Source organism: Myotis yumanensis, unplaced genomic scaffold (assembly GCF_028538775.1).
Source record: "Myotis yumanensis isolate MYYU_CA2020_CCGP unplaced genomic scaffold, mMyoYum1.0.hap1 SCAF_6, whole genome shotgun sequence".
Taxonomy (NCBI): Eukaryota; Metazoa; Chordata; class Mammalia; order Chiroptera; family Vespertilionidae; genus Myotis; species Myotis yumanensis.
In genome coordinates this window covers 61,732,442-61,753,589 of record NW_027223757.1, presented here as the reverse complement: position 1 = coordinate 61,753,589, position 21,148 = coordinate 61,732,442, and the positions used below count along the sequence as shown (strand labels likewise).

Here is a 21,148-nt window from a genome sequence, read left to right as displayed (position 1 = left end):
CTCCTTCCAAGAGGGTATTACACTCATTGGTTACTTAAAGAAGATACTATCAGACAAAATTTAATTGATGCCTATTTTAAAGTGACTATAATTTAAAATTTTCCATCAAATGTATCTCAAATATAAATCGATGTTTTATGAATTGTAAATCACACACAATCTGAGCTGGTCAGCATAAGTAGTTCTAGAGAAGCACGCGAAGATTTGATGTCACTAAAAGTGGTTAGTTTTCCACAGGAAGAATTTTACTTCATAACAATGGAGCCCTAGCCGGTTTGGCTCAGTGGATAGAGCGTAGGCCCACGAACTGAAGGGTCCTGGGTTCAATTCCGGTCAAGGGCACTTACCTTGGTTGCAGGTTCCCTGGCCCTGGTTGGGGTGTGTGCAGGAGGCAACCAATCAGATGTGTCTTTCTCACAGGAATGTTTCTCTCTGTCTCTCCCTCTCCCTTCCACTCTCTCTAAAAATCAATGGAAAAATATCCTCAGGTGAGGATTAACAAAAAATAAAATAATAAAATAAAATAAAATAAAAATAAGACAATTGACTTAAAAAAAAAATAACAATGGATGGCTCAGAGCTAACTTAACTGCTCTCCTGAAATCAGCTTGCTGTCCTTGTTGTATGTATGGTGGAAGGGCATCCTCCATCATTCCACTATTCCCTAGAATGGACAACTTAGCACATCTACACTAATAAAAGAGAAACATGGTAATTGGCGTATGACCGCTACCCTTCCCATTGGCTAATCAGTGAGTATATGCAAATTAACTGTCAGCCAAGATGGTGGCCGGCAGCCAGGCAGCTGATGCAAACAGGGAGGCTTGCTTCCTTCAGTGACAGAGGACTCCAACGTTCCCCGCCTCACTAGCTGGCCTCTGAGCTTCCGTTGGAAACATTGTAACATTTATAGAAGATAAACAAAACTCCAGAAACCTCCTGTCAGTCAGCCCGGATCTCAGAGCTGGAGTCGCAACATTGTTTCGAATACAGAAAACAAAGGCCAGAAACCTGCTTTCAGCCGAGCCTCAGAGAGAAAGCCGGCTCTCAGCTCCAGTGACAGCCATAGAAGGTAAATAAATGCCAGAATAAAAAAAAAAAGAAAAAAAGGAGAGGTTTGGAGCTTCAATTGCCCGCCAGCCTGAAAACGGCCCTCAGCCCCTCACCCAGACTGGCCAGGCACCCCAGTGGGGACCCCCACCCTGAAGCAACAAGATGGCGGCTAATTTGCATACTGAAGGCAGGCAGCAGCAGGCAAGGCTGTCTGCGGTCTGGGACCCGGATCTGTGACCCTGCCGGGCGGGATCAGCAGAGCTGCGAGGCCTCCCGGCACCGGGATCAGCGTGACAAGGGGCAGCGCCCAAACCCCCTGATTGCCCTGCGGCTCTGTGTGTGACAGGGGGCAGCGCCCCAACCCCCTGATCGACCCTGCTCTGTGGGTGATAGAGGGCGGCGCCCCAACCCCCCCCCCCCCCACAGGCCCTGCTCTATGTGAGATGGGGTAGAGCCATAACCTCCCCATCGGCCCTGCCCTGAGTGTGACAGTGGCGGCGCCCCAACCCCCTGATCAGCCCTGCTCTGTGTGTGACAGGGGGCAGCTCCTCAACCCCCTGATTGATCCTGCTCTGTGTGTGACAGGGTACAGAGCCCCAACCCCCCTGATGGGCCCTGCTCTGTGCATGACAGGGGGCAGCGCCCCAACCCCCTGATCGGCCCTGCTCTGTGCGTGGCAGGGGGTGGCGCCGCAACCTCCCCATCAACCCTGCCTTGAGTGTGACGGGGTGGGGGGGGTGCCCCAACCCCCCAATCGGCTGTACCCTGAGCGTGACTAAGGGTGGCATCGCAACCTCCCGATCCGCCCTGCTCTGTGCATGACGGGGCGGTGCCCCAACTCCCCAATCGGCCCTGCTCTGAGCCCGACCAGGGGCTGCACCTAGGGATTGGGCCTGCCCTCTGCCACCCAGGAGCAGGCCTAAGCCAGCAGGTCGTTATCTCCTGAGGGGTCCCAGACTGCGAGAGGGCACAGGCCGGGCTGAGGGACCCCCTCTCCCCGCCCCGAGTGCACAAATTTTTGTGCACCAGGCCTCTAGTTATTATATATGTGTCACATATAGTACATATAATATATAATATAATATATTATTAAAATAATAAAAATATTTTCTGAGTTTTAACAAGTTTAAATGGCTTTGTATAGGGCTTACTTTTTTGACTCTGAATAATATCTTTGTGGATAAATGTTTTATTTCATAGTGAATTCTGTATACTATTCAAAACTATCCAGTATTTAAAAATTCATGAAGTAAAAAATTATTTAATGAGATAGCATCCTGCTTTCTAATATCTGAATTTCAAATAAAGCCAAATTTTGGATGGCAAGAAGTTAGACCATGTCGTAAGAAAGAATTCAAAAATAACATGATTATATCTATAAAATGGGAGTAATAATAGTTGTTATACCATGCACATAAAGCACTTAGCATAGTTTTTGGCATGTTGGAAGCACTCAATAAAGTAACAATGATGATTATTATTCTGTCATTTTTTTCTATAGCCAATAACTATAATAGTTATGTTAAAATCAACATTAATGCACTAATGATTATCATATTCACATGATGTAGACAAATACACAGAACATTGCTTCTGTAGTTAGGTCCAGATCATATACAACATAGAAGGTTATATGTAACCTTCAGTTTGGTGTGAACCAAATTTAAACAAATAAATCAACCACAATTAGTGAGGAAACTAATGAGTAAACACAAGTAATTATATATGATCATTTTATAGATGAATATTTTACAAAATGGTGTCCAATCCATTCCACATACATATTTTAATGCTCTCCTTTTAAATAAAACATTTTATGAAAATTTTCTGGAATTTAGTTGAGCATTTTATGTAACCAAGATTCTGACCTTTTTAAATATATTAAACACCCTTTACAATCACTGTATTCACATCAAATTCTTCCAATCTCTTAGTGTAGTAGGCACTATTCCCCCTTAAGGCACCAAATTCCAAAGTAGAAAAAAATATTGAAAATTGAGAGGAGAGTCAAGTCAGACCACCTTCCTGTTCCCAAGCATTTGGTTTGACCTCCACATTGAATGGTAATTTGTACTCCAAGTGCTGCTAGCAGGGATAATAAGAAACAAGGACATGAGAATATCATTGGTTGACTGTTTAAAGAACAGAGAGCTACAAATGGGCGATGTGATGACCTCATTGACTATTTTATTAGTTAAATTACTTGGCCTAGCAATCACCAAATAGAAGTTAGAAATAAAGCACAGTTGTTGCTGTTATTCAAACTTACATTCTAATTAATAGAATTATATGTAACTAGAGGCCCAGCACACTAAATCGTGCAAGACTCAGACCCACCACACCGCCCGGGACCCCAGACCCACCATACCTCAAGACCCATCAATGCACCCCCTGGTAACCGGTCATTTGGTCGTTATGGCGTTACGGCATTACGGCCACTGGCCTTTAATAATATAGATGTTTGAGCTCATTTCTCTTTATCCATGGGTATGAGAGAAGTAAAGGGAACTCATTTGCCTCTGTGCAGTGTATGAAAAAGAAGATTGGAAGAACCACCAAAGTGATAAAGCACCAGGACTCATCTCAGCACATTCTTTATGGAGCCAAACAGCAAAAGATGATCTAGGTGTCCAGCTTGTTTAAAATGCTTAGTGCCTCCCTTACCCTGGGCAAAATTTCAGGAGTGGCTTCTTCCAATAAAGGGCTTCCCCAGAAGAAAGCACAAGAATGTTAGCACACAGGTCTTGGGTGAGACTTCCTGTATATTAATGTTGTAGGAAGCATCCCCGCTTCCTCTGCATTCACAAAACGTCCCTGCTCGCAGACAAATGAGAAGCAGCTGGGCGTCATACACAGCACATTCCACCCTACAAGACCCCTCACAAGACACAGGCACACAACCCTTGGAATAACAGACAGAACCGATGAGGACTGAGCTGCTGGTGCTCTGAAAGGCCCAACATCTGGAGGTGCCAGAGACATGAGGAGACAGAGAAACCATGAGCTCTTACACAACAGCTATCTTGGAAAATAACCCAAGACAGGTAATGTTCTGGATTCTAGGGAGCGATGCAGCACAATTCTGTGGCTTGTCTGTAAATTCTTATATCTGAATTAATAAACTATATGACCTTGAGAAAAAAACTGCCTGGCTTCAGCTTCCTCGTTTCTCATTAGGAGGGGCTGGCGTCAATCATCTCTTAGAATCCATCAGTATCTGAAAGTGTTACGGTAAAACAAATTTTTCACAGTAACTCTTGCACTTAGCAGATTGACTAAAACTTCAAGCTTAGTCCCCCTTTTTGGGATTAGTTTAATTGCATAAACCAGGATTTTCAACTGGTGTGCTGGGCACACTGGGTGTACTACAAGAATTTTTAAAACATGCAATACCTGACTTTTTAGATAGGGGCACTTTTCCCTTAGATTGTCAAATGAAAAAATGACAAGAGCCAATACAACAATAATCATTCAGTGTGAATGAATCAAAATTATACCTATTTTTTATAGGATTGGCAAAAAATATATATATTTTGGCATGCCGCAGATTTTAGTTTTTTAGCAACTTTAATAATGTTAAAATTTTAGTTTATGTGTGCCATGATATAAAAAAGGTTGAAAATCTCTGCTCTAAGCCCAATGATCCTGAGTAGTTCTATAAAGTAGTGATCAAATGCAAGGAATTCCTTGCTCCAGTGACCAATTTAATACACCTTCCCCGTGGTCCCTCATCCTCACGATTCAGTCATAAATATATGCATTTTGGTTATCAGATTATGTTTCAATAATAACGTTACTCAGGAAATACATTCCCATCAGATGTACTTGGCACTTCAATGATTAAGTAAAATGGACTATGCAGCCTTGTTTCAACAATTCTAATCAAGCAAGGCCCCTTTTAGGAAATCTTATCAAGTTACTAAGGAAGAAGTATGTAGACTTTTATTTAAAAAAATAAGAACCGCTAGGCCTGCCAAACTTTCAGAAGTCAATAGACAATATTAGAGAACAATGGGAGGAAGAGAACAGAATGCATTCTCAAAAGCATCATGTGTTATGACTCTTCTATTTTTCAAAATGAAAGTGGCCTTATTATTCCTCTGATTATAAAGATTTTTACCACATATTGTCAAATTGCTTTTCAGGAAGCTTGTCCTAGTGGGTTTTCCCACCAGCAGCATACAGGGTGGGGCAAAATAGGTTGACAGTTGTGAGTACATGAAACAGTTTATTCTTGTATTATTACTTATTAATTATTGTATTGTTTTCCATACAAACAACAACTACTTTGGCCCCACCCTGTATAGTGTCCATTTCCTCACACCCTCCCCATAATAGGTATAGAATTCTTTTGAGTTTTTGTCAATGTGTTAGTGGAAATAATACTTATAATTTGAATTTTTAATTATCAGTGAGGTTGAATAGTTTTTCCACTTATTTATTACAAATTATTTATGTCATTTGTCCATTTTTCTATTGTTGTGTCTTGTTTTAACATATTTTTATTGATTTCAGAGAGGAAGGGAGAAGGAGAGAGAGAAATAGAAACATCAAGGATGAGAGAGAATCATTAATTGGTTGCCACCTGCATGCCCCCTACTAGGGACCCAGCCCGCAACCCAGGCATGTGCGCTTCCTTCAATCCACAGGCCAACGCTCTATTCACTGAGCCAAACCAGCTAGAGCTGTTGTGTCTTTTTTGCTTTATTCGTTTAAAAGAGCTCTTTATATTAAGGATATTTGTCCTTAATTATTTTTGTCACAAATATCGTTGTCCAGATTGCTGTTTGCAATAAAGTTATATTCACAAGAGTGTGTTTTTTCTGTGTAAAACATTCATCCAGTTTTTATGAAGTCAATATTTCATTGTGTCAAATATTTTAGTCTCTTGTTTTACTACTTTTTTTACTTGCTTAGGAGGTTTTCTCCCACCCATCTATATATTTTTTTCAAGTATTTCATTTTTTTTACCACTTGATTTTCTGGTGCATCTAGTATGTATTTCAGTATAAGATGTCAGGTAGACTTTATTTCATTTTTCTAGTTATTTCAACCTCATGGATCGAAAAATCCATGTTTTCTCCTCTGATTTGAAGTGTCTCCTTCCTAACACTAAATTCTAATCTGTAGGTGTCTATTTTTCTGGGCTTCTTTCTATTTTTCCATGATCTTCTCATCTGATGTGTGAGCTGATTCTGACATCACTATCAAAGTGTTTCAATGAGTCTGATTTCAAAATTCCTTTTAATATGGGGTAAGGCAATGCTTCCTACTTGTGCTTCAAACCTTTCCTGGCTATTCACACAGGTTTCTTGCTCCAGCAGCAACTAGGCACTTAAAGTGAAGTGTTGCATATATGTAAGTATTTTTTAAAGTACACGAACTTCTAAAAACCCTAAAGCAAATAATTTTATAGGAAGTATTTATCACCCCCTTTTAGACATATTAAGAGTGGTCACTGTTTTTGAAAAATACTCAGAGTACGGGTGGTGTTGAGGATCAGGAATTTTCTAACCCACAAGATATATATTTGGCTGGCTCATTCTGGCCACTGCAGATTTAAGTATGATGAAAATATATGTATATAGCACATCCTCTTCATCACATTATTCTTAAAAACATTAAAATGTTCATGTCGGTAGAAAGAATGCAATTCACAAGTTCCTCACCATTGTTAAAGCTACGTGGGCTTGTAACAAATCAGATATCTGAGCCTTTCAATCACATTCATTTCTGTTTCATTCCCATAGGCCCTGTTTGTCAGTCTCTATCTCAATTTTAATTTCTATAATCCCCTGTGCCCACAGCAAGAGTCACTTCATCCCAACTATGATCTGTGACCCAATCACTGACCACCCAAAACCAGGTGAGTGCTCCCACAATATCATGTACAGTATTATCTAGTCACATGGCATTGAATTCCAATCTCTAGCTCGGTACCTGACACACATGGATCTCAATAAGTATTTAGTGAATGGGTGAATGCTGCATACTAAATGTGATGCAGGAGGGACACAAAGCGTTCTGGCCCAGTGCTCTCAGATTTAGCACCATCTTAGTTGTTTTGATAGCGCATTATAATTTCAGCATCTCACACACAGTCTCTAGAACTCTTCTTCCTCCAGAACTATCTTGTCTCTGAATCCTACCTCCCTGCTCTCCTTCCTGGTCCTGCTGACTGGAGTGCCCAAACCCTGGCTCCCTGCCTGTGCCAAACATCCATGCTCCATCTGTCTGGCAAGATACCCCCAAACCTCATGTTAGACTCTCAGATGCCAGCTGCTAACTTGGACCATCCTTTGTCATCTAATGCCATACCATTTGAATCCTGTGTTCTACCTGCTCCCAGTTCAGCCCCACTCCAGCTACATGAATGGGGCTTGACTGATTGAGCCCAGCATGTTCTTCAAGATGAGCAGATTAAGAGGATCTCACTCTATAATCGGTTGTTTCCACACAGCTCAAATCCTTTCAACTCCTCACACAACTGTAGTTGAAGTCCAACTCCTATGAAAGTGTCTGGAAGCAGATTGACATAATAATCCAAATATAAATCAAATTGTGGGATTTTAACCATACATTCATACTACATGGAAAAACGAGAACTCTGTTTTTTCTCAAATCTCTCCCTCAAAAGGTCAAAATTCTTTGCTTTCCGAGAAACCACAAGTTGCTTTCATCTGGTTTTCCCCCTTGTTCGCTCCTCCGTTTGAGCTCAGCATTTCACGTGTTCATTTTGGTGAGATTCCATCACAATACATCACCAGGAACACATGTGTTCCACTGGGACTTGATTCTCTGGAAGATGTGAATAGTGATGTAAATAACAGCATCACTGGAATTTGGAGGAATTGATGCGGGAAAGAAAGTGAAAAAAGGCAAAATCAAGCAACTATAATCAATATTTCCTTTGGGGGGATAATGTCGGTAGTGTTGAGGCTGATAGGGAACTTCTATGGGATTCATCAGCTGGGGCTGTCAGCAGAAACATTAATTAAATGGCAGCTGTTGCTTTACCACTTGTAGGGGAGTGGAGCAATCCTAACTCCAAAATAGATTTCAGAGGATGAGAACATTTCCAACTAAAAAACCACAATAAGAGCTGGATGTGTTCCTTTCATGAGTTTTGTGGTGCGCATGAGTGAAAAGATGAGGGACAAATATTTGCAATTAGACTGTGTCAATAGTTATGGTTTATGCCACTGTATTTAAAGTGAAAGTTCTAGTCTGCTATTGGAAATGTATGTTTATCCTGCCAATCATCGCTACCGAGCCCAGCTTTCACTCACTTAGCTGTGCAGTGGTTATTCTCTGATTCTCTAATGAACATTTAAAATGTTTGTTGATTTTTAATTTGTATTGTTATAAAAGCAATATGTGACCATTAAAGGTTTCAGAATATTGAGAGGCAGATAAATAATCACTTATGGTCACTGATTATTTTTCCCATATTTATTTATTTTTAAATTATGCTTAGTCAAATCAATAAAAACCAGTTAACAGTGTTTACTTTCTCAATTCCAGGACATTTAATGGATTCGATTTAACAAATCAATCCCAATCTTTAGTCAAGCAGACAACCCACTTGGTGGGAACTCGGAGCACCAAGACCAGATGCCACAAGACCCCTGACTTATTGAGCATCTGTTTTGTGCAATGTGGTTTTTAAAATAGTCCCAGGGCATACCCGCATCTATTTATCATGTTAAATTCTGAATTTACATGTAAATATTTATTATAGAATAATTATAATAATCTCTCACTTTTTGTTTAGTTTCTACTGCTTAGAAAAATCTGTGCTACAGTATTTGCCATTGGTGATTTTCATCTTAGTATAGTTCATCTAACTAGAAAATGCATCTAGACTTTCCCGTAGGTGTGAAAAAGCCTGCTCGGTAGAACTTCAGACTTAGAGAATCAATCAGAAAATTAATTCTATACATGCTACCTAAAAACGTAGGCTTTACAGGTCTTCAGAGTACATTGACCGTCCCCCACCCACCCACCCCCGCCCCGGTCAGTCAGTTCCATGGAACAGACCAGCATGTTTCCAACACACCTGCAGTTAGAGGAGAAGCAAAGTGATTAATCCCTTCCTGTTGTTGCTAATATCATGGAAGTTAGGGCTGGTATGAAAGCCCAGACAGGGGAATCCCAGGGAAAATATGAACCCAGCCAAACTCACAGGACTAGGGGGAGAGCCAAGGCTCTAAATAGGAGAGTAACGTTCACCGACTTTCCATGGAAAGGTAAATATATATATATATATATATTTGCCCCCAAAGTAAGGCAGAAACTATTACATCGGCCCACAAGGGAAAGGAAAGCCAGGACATAAGAAACAATGTCACTGGGGAAAATGAAGCACCTTTGAGCAATCTCTAAGAAAACGGGTTGCTTCCAACTGGCCCACTTATTCAGAAAATAGAAAAGAAGGCAAGGACCCATTCTCTAGGCAAGCAGATAACCCAGTTATGCGAATTCAGAGCACCAGGGCCAGATGCCACAAGACCCATGGTGCTGAAACAGGGGAACAGCTGCCATTCAATACCTTATATACTCAGAGTTGCCCCCAGAACAGCAAAGTGATTAAAATATTAAGAGCACAAATCGATAGTCCAATTGCCTGGACTCAAATCCCAGATCTTCCACCTTTTTTGGGGGCGGGGGGGGGGGGGGAGGCAGGAGGACAACTCCCTAAGCCTTCTCACCTATAAATGTATATGAATATGTTTCATTGGGTTGTCAGTACCTAATACACAGAAGTGGTTCGTCAAATATTGGCTACTTTGTTGTTATTATGATCATGTGATAGAAAGGGTAACAGCCTAAGACTCAGAGGCCTTTGTAACTTCTGCCAATTGATTTCCATTCCCTCCTCCTAGTACTGTCTTCTTTAAAATGATAAGATTGCACTAGGTAACTGATTCTCAACCCTAGATGCACATTAAAATCACATAAAAGCTTCCTAAAATAGACCATTACTTGGGTACCTACTCAGGCTAACTTGAATCAGAACTTCTGGGGCACAGCCCAGGCATCTGCATTTTTAAAGCATCCCAGGTAAATCTGATGCACAGGAAGTGTTGAGACCTTCAAGACTAAATGATCTGAGAGCTCCATGTGAGCTCAGAGTCTAGAGATTTCCCCCTTTCTCAGTTCCCTGATGGGTTTGGATAGCTCTAGTAGGACCAAAACTCTATGATTATCAACAGTGTGACACTCAGAGCCTCCATTCCTCCTTGAAATTAGTCCAGGTGCAGAGGTGTTAAGAGAACTAAGAGCACTTACAGAATGTCTTTGATGATCTTTGAATGAATATGATAAACTGTTAATATCTTCCATTTAATAGGCATTAGCTAATATTAATGTGGAAATTTTTACTAAGTTTTGTTGCCAAGAGAAATTTCGAATAATTGAAGTGAAAAAATTATACTTCCAGAAGCCAACTAGTCAAGTCCTTTGTCTCCAAAGGATACAGCACTAATTCTTTCCCTCCTTTGATACTATTACACCTTTTTACATAAAGACAGAAGACAAAATGGAAATTCTGAGTTTATTTGGTGTAAGAAAATCAGGAGATCATGTGAAAGAAACAGACAGCCTTGATGAAATGTAATACATCACTACCTTTATTTTGGATTAAATAAGTCTATGCTACAGAGCAAAGAGTGTTTTTGCTTCAGGAAGACATTCAGCCTGTCAGGTAAGTAGTGGTACAAGTCCTTGCATAGACTAGTAATGAGTGTGTAAGTGTGTTGGGAGGATTGGCGGGTATGCTAGTATAGTTGTGACAGGATTCTGTTTTCAATTCTTGGAACAGAATTTCTCAGAGGGTAGAGATTCATTTTGTTATGTGTTCATGTCACATGAAAAATTCATCTTCCTGGGATATTCAATCCCACCACCTGAGATATTCGATACACTGGAAAAGTAGAGTGTTTATGGCCACTGGCATAAGAAAAAGCAAAGCATTATCTGCTCCATCAAAATTTTATTAGAATTGCTCTTTTACTCCAGAAACTTGCAAAAGTTAAATGTCATAAGTGTAAATAGAAACTCAAAAATTCCAATTATATCCAAATGTCGGACATTTAACTTCATTAAAGGTAACTCTTGGTTAATAATGATAAAATAATTAAATGAAATACCTCATGCTATTACTCCACAGTAGCAAACCACTGGCTGAAAATTATCAGGTAATTTTCCTTAAATTATAGCAAGCTCTGTTTTGTGTGTGGGGGGCGGAGAGGGGGTTGTTTATTTTGTTTTTGTTTTTTGGTTGTTGGTGTTGTTGTTGTTTTAAGGAACAACATGCTGCCAGATTGACAACTCGCTGCCTAAATAAAGTCATTGGGAGCCAGTAAGAGCTCTTATCTGGAATGAGACCTTCTGTCCCCTACCTCACTGCCTGCTCCAACCAATATATATATACACCACCATAGGCTACTTCAAGGAATATTGCTACCAATAGCTGGAATCAGTATTCTATAGGACTTCTTCTTGAGCCTACTTAACAAACTGAATGCTTAGGACCAAGGCAGAGATCTGCAAAGCATTTCAAATGTTACAATAGAAGGTGGGGTTCTAAGTTGTCAACAGGAGCAACAGATCAAAACCCCAATGGTATCAAATGATCTAGCTACAATAGTGGCCATAATAGCTCATAAATTCAAATGCTCCATGGCATCCTCTCCCAGGGAATCAATGTGGAAACCGAGAACCAAGTCAGCAATGTGCAAACCAAGAACCACATTGCCCCATCAATAACTGGAAGACTAGCTTCTGCAATCCGGTGCCCCAGGCGTAGCTCTTTCTCAGTTGCCCAACTCCACTGGCCACTGAAGCTTGTGGGGCCACTTTGGAACCATGGAGGAGAGCCCACATTTGCCTTTTGACCCTGAATCTCTTTGTTATTTGATCTTTGAATCTCTTCAGACTGTGGGGACAGCTGATCCCCTGCAGTGTCACATTCTACACCTTTCACTAAAGCATCTCACATCATCTGGGTGGAGATCTTCCTTGAACAACTGCTTACAGTACAAGAAAGTGGTTGAAAGTATGGGCTAAATAAAGTCAAGCTGATTGAGTCTGAATTTCACATCTACCACTGGGCAGTAACCATCTATAAGACTCGTTTTTCTAATCCATGAAACAGAGATAAAAATAGTGCCTCATAGGGCTGTTATGCAAAGTAAATAAAATCATCCATGTAAAGTGCTTGGCACAGTGCCTGGTACAGTATAATCTCCAGCATATGCTAGCTATTATTATCGCTTATACATACTAAATAATTTTATATAACTCTGTAATATATGTATTATGTAAATAGTATATATTATATGTAACTATTATTGCCATTATATTGTCTATTATATTATTATATAATAATTGGGCTCCAGAAGTCCCAGTCATTAGTAGGAACATTTGGTGTACTGGGCAATGAGTTGTGGAATAAACAGGATATAGAAGGTGAAGATATGTTACTGAGAGTGGAGGGGCCCCTACCAAGGCAGCTGGCTTCCTTACGGACCAGAGAAACAACAGGCTGTGACCAAAGCAGTTGGTTTGGTGGTGTCCAAACCAGAAGATGACACCTATCAAGACAGCATGTGAAAATTATAGTCGTGTGGAAGGCCCCTCCCTCATCCAAATACCAGGCTGCTCCTCAAGCATGTGTCACTTACTAAACGGTTAACGAACACAAAGAGCCTTGAATACCTCCAGGGTCACATTTCAAGACTTACAGAATAACGAGGAAAAATCTGAGCTGGCAAAACTCTTCCTGGCTCTCCTGGCAAGCAGACCATCTTTGTTTTCCATTAGTGTGTGTTGTCGTCACAGTAACTGCAAGGCTCCAAAGACAGGCCCATGGTGTCATTTCCTCATGCACTTAGGCTGCCACACTGAAATAGCATTATGAACTCAGCAATGCCTCTTCCTTTCCTGTTATGCTGTGGTGCCTCAGTCAAAGAAGCAGGCCCTCAAATGAGTTACTTAGGACGTAAGTATATTAAAGAGATACCAGAATAAACAAAGTCATTGATCTCGATTACTGTATCGGGGGTGAGAGAGAAAAAGAGAGTGTGTGTGGGTGTGGGTGTGGGTGTGAGAGTGTGTGTGGTGGGTAGGTATGTGTGAAAACCTTATTTTTGCAAAGCTGTCTTAAATAAACAAAGCAAGTTGGCAATAACCGGATTATCTTGGTGATGTCAGCAGCCTACTGTTTTCAATCAGATTGTCTTTTGGCTTTAAATCTTTAGCAAATCATTTTTTAAAGAATGCATTTGGTCAACTCTAATATGTCCATTTCGTGGCTTTCTTACACCTTTTCCTTACAAAGATAAGCAGCAGGTAACGTATTAACTTGGGGAGATTGCAAGACTAAAAAAAAAAGAGACTGTTTTCAAGTGTGGACATATAAGGTCTTTGGCTCATGAAGCAACAATAATCATTTGCATCTATGTTTTGGTAAAGGTAGTAGGTTGGCAGCATTTAAACAAGAAAGAAACAGAAAATCCCTGAACCTTAACTACTCAAAGTCAGATCACTTGAGATAAACTCTGTGTTAACTTTAAAAAATTTTTTTAGTCTGCCTTTCACAGACCTCAGAAACACATAAATCACCCCATATTATGAACATGGACACTATTTCCCAAAAAGGAAAAGCAACACCAACCTTCTTTTGACTTATCAGTGCTGCTGTGGCTTACACAAAGCTCTCAGGGACGGGGGTGCTGGTTAATGTCGTGTTTCTTCATCTCTCTGCTGGGACTTTCTCAAGTTCTGCAATCAGCTGGCTACAGCCAACTATAGCTGCTCAACTCATGCTTTGCTTTCCTTTCTCTAAGTTCTTCCACAACTCACTGCAGGCCTTTGAAATCAAACTGGCACAGGGAAAGTGGATTCCGCCTGCAACCTTTTCCCTTCTCTGAGAGTGCAGAGTAGGCCTGACCATTTAAGGAGAAAGAACATCATGCAATACATTTTCTTATGCTTCCTATATTTTTGCCTGCCTAGAGCCTTTAAAATATATTTAGTTAAGCCAGGAATAAAACTGTTTCCTTCATTTCTTTCTTTTCCTTCCTTCCTTTCCCCTCTCCCGCCTTCCTTCCCTCCTTCTTTCTTTCTACAACAGGGGTTTCATTCGAGAATGACAGTTATAAAACCCAGTCTGCCTTATCTTTTAGAAACTCATTCTTTCAAGTGAGAAAAATAAAGCAGAACAGACAGGTCTAAACTGTAACTACCCTGCGTAAGATTTGTTGGCACTAACGCTACTAAGACACTTCCACGCTTATAAGAATGCTTCCTATACATTTGTTAAATTAAACATACAGAACAGTCATCACCCTATAATATATACACACATATTTATGATATAACACTTTTTTGTTCATCTTCGATTATACTTTCTTGTCATGTTTAAGAAGAATGAATAGGATTAAGGGCAATGAATAGCAAGAATTCATTTCCTTTTGGTAAGGTTGAAGCTAGCATGAGATGACCTTTTTTGGTCTTTTTATTTTTATCTGTTACTAGGTTAGTAAAACAAACAAAACATCGAAGGGAAGAAATAAAGAGAGATAAATGTAATAATGTATTCCTCCATAGAGGAAGAAGTCTCTATTGCCATACATCACCCAGTGTAGTCAGCTATAAAGGAGACACCCAAGCACCATGTATAGGCACACTTTATTTCCAAGAACAAATATAGAAACCATAGTATAGTTTTTGCTGTTGGTGATTTCTTAACCTTTTTAACAATGATTCTGTGAGACAGCAGACTGCTGAGTGATAAGGGAGGGTTTGAAATATAAATCCCATACTAAATTATTGGCTGGCATTCAAACTATGTCTGCTTAGAGTACCCAGGAGCGAAGTCTGTCCCAAACAGGATTCCAAATTTAAACAGTACATTCTTCTGTTTTCTATGATCTATGAACTTGAGTTCACAGATTATCTGTATCCAAGAATTTTGTGTGCAACAAAGACTAAAATAAACAGATAACAACTTTTATGGTGTGGTAATAAAATCATAATGGCTCAAATTTATTGAAAGTCTACCAGGCAACTTTAAGTTTTATTAACTCATGTAACCTTCAAAACAACTCTATGAGGAAGATAGTGTTATTATACTTGTTTTATAGATGAGGAAGGTGAGGCACACAGAGTAATTTTTGCCCAGGGTTACAAGTGAGCTGAAATCTGAGTCCAGGCCTATGAGACTAGCCTTCCTACCTCCTCCTCCACACCAATGAACATGTCCTTGTTGCTATATCATCAAGTCAGATTTGGGGAAACAAGATGTATTCTGTTGATATATATACATATATATATATATTAAAAGTAATTAATACATAAACAAACTTACACTGCAGGCTTTTAATGTCACTTTTCTAACAAGCTGCTAGCATTTTTTTTTCTCTTAAACCTTTCTGCTGAAATAGATCTCAGTTGAAGTTTACCCACTCACTTCCCATGACACTACTTTTCTAAAACCCAGGTGTTTAAAAAAAAATAAAATGAGACACATTAGTGAAAATGTGGATTAAACAAACTCTATAAAATCCTATTGCTTAGGGCACATGTTTTATGAAGAAATACTAATCTTAAAAAAAAAAAGACAATTAGCATTAGTTTAGAATGTGTATTTTACCACAAAGTTTCAAGGAATAAGTAAAAATTATAACCACAGGAAAACCACTGCTAAATGAATATATTCAATATTTCACAAATTTCATTAGAAAAACCCCATAGTGATTCTTGCTGAATACCCATTTAGAATAATTTTAACCTCCTTGGCCATCTTAAAATATAAAGATAATGCTTTTCTTTTGATGGACACAAAAAAATTGCTTCAAAGTCATGATTCTTGCTTTATCTCACATAATAAGGCTATAGGTTTCATGATTGATTAAAAATAAACCTCAGGCCTGGCTGGTGTGGCTCAGTGGTTGAGCATCAACCCATGAACCAGGGAGGTTACGGTTAAATTCTCCATTAGGGCACATGCCTGGGTTGTGGGTTCAATACCTATGTGGGCGGGGGGAGGAGGGCATGTAGGAGGCAGCCAATCAATAATTCTCTCTCATCCTTGATATTCCTATCTCTCTCTTCCTCTCCCTTCCTCTCTCTGAAATCAATAAAAACATATTTTTAAAAAATAATAACAATAAAATAAAACTCAAAAATGTGTTTTTTTAAATATCTAGGGAAAATAGAAAAGATATTTAAGTATTTTAATGCTCAAGGCCATTCTAGTTCATCAAGACCATCAAATAGAAGGGGCCATAATTTAAATAGTCCCAAAGGTAACTATAAATGGGATCTGGTGCCCTAGCCAATTTGGCTCAGTGAATAAAGCATCAGCCTGCTGACTGAAGGGTCCCGGGTTCGATTCCAGTCAGGGGCATATGCCTGGGTTGTGGGCTTGATCCCCAGTAGGAGGCATGCAGGAGGCAGCCAATCAATGATTCTCTCTCATCATTGATATTTCTATCTCTCTCTCCCTTTCCCTTCCTCTCTGAAATCAATAAAAATATATATTTAAAAATAAAATAAATTAATGGGATCTGGTACCAAAAGATGATAAAAATAAAGAATATGCATTACAGTTTTTAAAGTCTAGGTGCATACACAGGACAGGCATGAATGTATACTGTCTTTATATATCCCCCTTTCTATTTCATTCTCAAGAGATATATCATCTCCACAACCAGGTCCATGAGCCCAATTACAATTACTTGTAACTTTTCTGAGCATGAGAAAACTATGAAGACTTTCCTAGGAAATTTCTGAGGTAAAAAGTTTTTAACTATTATTACAGTTCCTTTTCTTGATTTTACACTTATCTATACTTTCTTACATATTCGTCACCATGAATCTAGAGCCAAAAAGTCAATAAAACAGCTACAATGTATATGGGGCTTCAAAGCCAAGTGATGCTTAGGACAATGCTTCATACCTAATCATCTTCACAAAACTGTTCAGACTTTAATAAGGCAAACCCTGCTCCCAAGTACCCTAATTCTAGCAGCTCACCAAACTGTCTAAACTAAGACGGCATCGCTTCTAAAAGGCATGAGCCTGGAAATGGTTGTGAACGTGGAAGACACTGATCTGGGTTTTAAAAGTAAACAAGACCTCTGCGGGAAAGGTGGTGAAAGGTGTCCAGATGTGGGGATGAAATGGGCAGAGGTAGAACACTGAAATGTGCACTGTGTGTGTGTTTGGAGAATGGCCCCAAATCTGAAATATTTGAAGCAAAGAGACAAACACTTGTTGAGTAGTGGAAGCTGAGACTAGAAAAGTTAAGTACGTGCCAGATGATAGAAGGTTTTCAAAATACCCAGCCTAGGTGTTTGACAGCAACAATGAGTCCCAGAAGATAACAGGAGAGTAAGGAGACAAGCATAGCAACGCTCTGGGAAAATTAACCCCATGGTCATGGGCAAGATGGTTTGGATGAGGGATGGGAAGGGAACACCAGTGTTACAATCCAGACTGAGGGTGAAGGGAGTAGGCCTTAGTGTGGTGGGAGACATGATAATGGGATCTAACAACTCTTATGGTGAAAGGGATAGGAGGATTCCAAAATAACACAGAAATGTGAACTTGAATGAACAGGAGAACTGAATCTGAATGGTTTGTGGCGTCTGATTGTTCACATACTAGAAGAAAGTACATGGGCAAATATGAGCTGCTTTTAAGTCTCAAGGGCAAACTTACAGCCATAAAAATGATACTCACATGTCAATTCATCAGGAAACATGGCTTTCACTCAGGGCCAAATGCTGCACTCAGTTACCTACACTCTGTTCTACTGACTCCACAAGAAATTACATGCCTAGAACTAATGGTAGATTAGTTGATACATCTGATAAGGGGTTACTATCCAAAATTTATACATACCTCATAAAACTCAACACCCCCCCCCAAAAAACCAATCCAATTGAAAAATTGGCAAAGGACCTAAATAGTCACTTCTCCAAAGAGGACATACAGAAGGGCAATAGACATATGGAAAGAATACTCAGCGTCACTAATCATCAGAGAGATTCAAATTAAAACCACGATGAGAGCACCTCACACCTCTCAGAATGGCTATGTCAATAAATCAACAAACAACAAGTGTTGTGGAGAAAAGAGAATCCTCCTGCACTGAAGGTGGGAATGCAGATTGGTGCAGCCACTGTGGAAAGCAAAATGGAGTTACCTCAAAAAATTAAAAATTGAACTGCCTTATGATCCAGTGATTCCACTTCTGGAAATATATCTGAAGAAACCCAAAACACTAATTCAAACATATGCATCCCTATGTTCATTGCAACATTATTTACAATAGCCAAGATTTGGAAGCAGACCAAGCATCCATCTGTAGAGGAGAGGATAAAAAAGCTATGATACATTTACACAATGGAATATTACTTAGCCATAGAAAAGAAGGAAATCTTACTCTTCTCCACAGCATGGATGGACCTGGAGAATATTATGCTAAGTAAAATAAGCCCGTCAGAGAAAGAGAAACACCATATGATTTCACTCACATGTGGAATCAAATGAACAAAATAAACAAACAAAACAGAAACAGACTCATAAGTAGAGAACAGACTGACAGCTGTCAGAGGGGAGAGGGGTTACAGGGCTAGGTGAAAAAGGTGAAGGGATTAAGAAAAAAAAATCTCATAGACACAAACAACAGTATGGTGATTACCAGAGGGAAAAGGGGGTCGGGGGTGCAAGGAGAGGGTATAGGAGGAATACATGGTGATGGAAGGAGACTTGACTTGGGATGGTGAACACACAACACAATATACAGAGGATGTATTATAGAAACATGCACCTGAAACATATATAATTTTATTGGCCAATGCCACCCCAAGAAGTCAATACATTTTTTAATAAAATAAAATGACATCGTAGGGACTGACTTGCAACTTCCGAAATCTTAAACTGCGTTGCCTCAGATAATATTTTTAAGAAATGGATTTTGGCCTTAGATGTAGATTTGTAAGCCAACAATGTGACCCTTCCTAAGATAAAAACAAGAAAAATGTAGAGCATTTCGTTCTGACTTTTCAAAACTCAAGAAGATACTTCATCTCCACTGAGGCACCAGGAGTTTCATTCTCTGATACCCAAGGTACCGAGGGCATTGTACACTATTACTAATATTTAGCTTATTCACTTTTTAAAGTAGTCATTGAATCGGAATTATGAAACATAATACATACCATGTACTAAATGTATGTACTATTTCATTTTCCTGAACATACAATATGTAAGCTTTAATTAGTTTTTCTTAAAATAGGAACCACTACTGAAAAGTTTGATACCTTCTTATTTGTCAACAATGTGTTCAAAACTGATCCTGGGTAAATTCTTTCTTTAAATTGACAAAATAGACTCAAATAATTCCTTGTAAAATATTCATCTGCATCTTCTTTGATATTATCCTTAGGTTAGAATATTCATTCAAATTATGTTCCTTTAAAGGAACAAACTTATTATACAAATCCAACCGATGACAGATAACAGGTGTCAACTGTAACCACATCACCAATGTACAGACATAATTTTTGTTAGATTCAATATGAAATTGACAACTCTAATCAACTCTGAGAAAAATGCATGGCAATTCATGGAAGGGGAGAGAATATACTAGCAGATGAAAGAAGGACTTCCTTCACTGTTTGATAAATACACTACACACACACTCGTACAACTCAAGAAAGGATTTTTTATTTTTTCTAATAGATTCAACTTCAGTTTTAAAAATCAAAATCTGTTTTATCTATGTACAAGCAATTCCTCAATTTGTTTTTTCTTTAAAAAAAAAACACGCAAATAATATTCTCCTGAATAGTTTGTATTCTGTAACTGCAAAAGCAGTGATTTAATATCCAAGCATGTTTTGTGCCTAGTCAGAAGCACTTGGGGTGGCTGTAATGTAACGAGGTCAGAGCCAGCACAAGGTGTACCGGTGTAATCAGAGAATCAGGCGAAGGGAAAAGCAGATAGCAGCAAGTCAAAAGTACAGCCAGACAAACACCCTGTAGGTCTTCCCTCCCATTTACCACACAAGCTGTTCGGTTCGTTTCAATAAATGAAGCTAGTTACTTTGCTCCTAGGGAAAATACCCCTTCCGTTGGTTAGCCATCCTAACGGTGAAAGGAGCTGTGAAATCGTCCCTTGTCTTATTTCTGTTACCTGCCAAAGAATGATAACTTGGCAGAAACATTTTGATGGCCATTAAAACATCATAATCTTCGTGTTTAAAAAAGGAATCGGTACAATTCTGAGAAAGACACGGTGTTTCTAGTTCTTTAAAAATAATTCCCAGTGATTATCATAATGCCCAAATGTGCTATCACATCGTGGAACAGTAAGAATCAAAGAAAACAGGCAACACAGAATCACGGAGAACTCTCTTCCTCTTGGAGCAGAAATTTCTTTCAAGAATGAAAAGTCACTATTTATTTTGCTCTTACCTGATAGCAGCTCGCTTAGCCAAGGGGATGTCCTTTAGAGAGGTAGCTTATCCTTTGAAGAACCCAGTGGCTTGTCCCACAGCCCAAGAGAGAGACTGGAGTCCTGGAAAACTATCCAGCCCAAAAGAATACAGAGGGAAAAGCTTTTCCCACTTGCTCTCCCGGGACTAGCCAATAGCTGAAGTCATGCAGGAAACTGAGTGGAGAGAAGGGGAGAGCAGCTTCTGCGCCCTGAAATCCCCGGTCCGCAGACACTGGAGGCTGTTGTAGATCTCCCACCCAGACTTTTGTTTAAAAGTTTTTTCAACTGTTGCTAGGTGTTGTTGGGTTCCGAGATTAGGTTTCTCGTCTCCTGCTCCCTGCACAGCACCGGCAGGGCAGGGACTTTGTTGAGGCGCTGGCTTGCGCGTGCTATATTTAACCAGTGTTCTCAGCAAGTCAAGCCTGTCAACAGCTGAGAAGTTTGGAGCCGGCTCTGCTCGGTTCCTCGGCAGCTGGGTTATCAGTGGATATAGCTCTGCTCGCCCCGTGAAAGATTGCGGGAAACCGGCCGTCCCTTTTAAGGGCTGCTGCTCCTTACCCAGAGGGAATTCCTAGTGGAA

General features: G+C 39.7%; 1 protein-coding gene across 2 annotated transcripts in view; it reads right to left on the bottom strand.

The window, feature by feature from the left end:
• FILIP1 (filamin A interacting protein 1) overlaps positions 1–20,895 on the bottom strand; it is a 174,350-nt gene extending 153,455 nt beyond the window's left edge. Inside the window, exon 1 of one of the 2 annotated variants that reach the window (XM_070418220.1) lies at positions 20,547–20,895. The gene's annotated coding sequence lies outside the window, so the exon portion shown is untranslated. The remainder of the gene's footprint in view (positions 1–20,546) is intronic. The other variant, XM_070418221.1, reaches the window with a different exon arrangement.
• Positions 20,896–21,148: the final 253 nt, after the last annotated feature.